Below are 2,208 nucleotides of genomic sequence, written 5' to 3'. Positions count from 1 at the left end.
GTTTCAAGTCTCGGCTCACGTCCATTAAGCTGATGGGCCTACGTGCGTAGGATTTTTGGCAAACCCTCAGCCATCAACGGATTTGATAAGCCTTTACCGACTACCGTTTGAATCGGGCTAGCATGTGGATTGTCTAAGTCCGTTCCACACGTAACGTTGTGCTAAAAGAATGAACTCTCTTAGTCTTAGTGCTATGATTTTGAATACATCGATATTGAATACGTAGGCTTTGTCATTATTTCTTCCTGTGTTATATTTTCACTCAAAACACTGAAAGAAAATTGGAAGTGCCAGAGGTGTAGTATTAACTTGGCATGAAATTTCGCTTAGAGTGAAATTCAGAAATTTTCTTCACTATCACTAGGATAATTCCAGACTTATCTCTAATTAGGGATCGAGATAAAATCCCCCATGCATGTGAGGCATGGATTTTGGTGCTACAATGTTGAATACGTAGGCTTTGCCACTGTTTCTTCCTGTGTTACTTGAAACACTGAAAGAAAGTTGGAAGCGCCAGAGGTGTAATATTAACTTGGCATGAATTTTTACTTAGAGTGAAATTCAGAAATTTTCTTTATTATCACTAGGATGATTCCAGAAAATCTTTAATCCGTTGGGAATTTCATAATGAAAACTTGCTATTCTTGTTGAAAAAGGATTAACAAGTTCATTGGGGAGGGTTTGACTGTTAGAGGTGTGATGTTAACCTAACAGTATTTTATGGGCTTATCGCTCTATTGAAGAGAGTCGATAAGTTGGTTTGGTCGTCAGATGTGTGATGTTAACTTGACTGGTTTGCGGGCCTATCGCTCTATCGAAGAGAGTCGATAAGTGGATTGTTGCGATCAGGGCAACTTTGAGGACCTATCGCTCTATTGAAGAGAGTCGATAAGTGGATTGTGTCAGAGGTGTGATGTTGACGTGACAGGAGGATGTTGCGATTGGAGCAACTTTGGGGACTTATCATCCTATTGACGGAAGCTCAGACGCAGCAATTTGGACTTATCATCCTATTGATGAGGATTGATAAGTGAATTTGTCAGAGGTTTAGTGTTAACGTGACAGGAGGATGTTGCGATTGGAGCAACTTTGTGGACTTATCATCCTATTGACGAGGATTGATAAGTGAATTTGTCAGAGGTTTAATGTTAACGTGACAGGGATGTGTTTCTATTGGAGCAACTTTGTGGACTTATCATCCTATTGACGAGGATTGATAAGTGGGTTGTCAGAGGTATGATGTTAACATGACAGGATGTGTTGCGATCGGAGCAACTTTGTAGACTTATCATCCTATTGACGAGGATTAATAAGTGGGTTTGTCAGAGGTTTAATGTTAACGTGACAAGATTTGTGTACTTGTGATTTGCACAAGGTTTTGGGAATTAGCGTCTCGCTGGGGAGACTTGCTAGGTGAGTTTATCATCAGGAACAATGAGTTTTGATACCTGTGATTTGAATTTGAGTTTGAAGACTTAGTGTCTTGCTGGGGAAGATTACGATTTGCGCAATTTTGAGGACATATCATCCTATTGGCAAGGATTGATAAGTTGATTGTCAGAGGTGTATTATTAACGTGACAAATTGGGAGTGATGCAAGCTGCATTCATACTCTGTGGGGTGATGATCGTCAGAAGTGTAATGTTAACTCGACGATATGAAAGATTCGTTACTCTTAATCCAGTGGATTCCAAGTAACCAACCCCCAGTCTTGATTAAGACTTAGCAGGGGAATAAAGAGAGGTAGATAAGACACATCACCTAGTGGGGCACAATCCATGAAGTCGGAATAGAAGCACATCACCTGGTAGGCCATTATCTGATGAGTTTGACTATCAGAGGTAACTGTTAACGTGATAGTTTTTGTGGACCCACCATCCTGTTTGAAGAGGATTGGTGGGGGAATTTGGAGAAAACAGACTATCAGAGGTGATCATTAACGTGATAGTTTTAGTGGACCTGTCATCCTGTTGAAGAGGATTGGCAGGTTGAGGGACTATCAGAGGTAGATGTTAACATAATAGTTTTGGTAGATTTTATGGTTGACAGAGGTATTCTATTGAACGTAACAACTCAGAAAATTTATTACTCAGAATCCAATGAACTACAAATAAACCAACCCCCAGTCTTGAATAAGTACATGGGGAAAAAGGGTAGACATGGCACGTCGCCTAGTGGGCCACTATCTAACGAGTTTGACTATCAGAG

This window comes from Asparagus officinalis, chromosome 1, assembly GCF_001876935.1.
Source record: "Asparagus officinalis chromosome 1, Aspof.V1, whole genome shotgun sequence".
Taxonomy (NCBI): Eukaryota; Viridiplantae; Streptophyta; class Magnoliopsida; order Asparagales; family Asparagaceae; genus Asparagus; species Asparagus officinalis.
The sequence above is the reverse complement of the archived record's forward strand: the minus strand, read 5'-3'. Positions refer to the sequence as shown.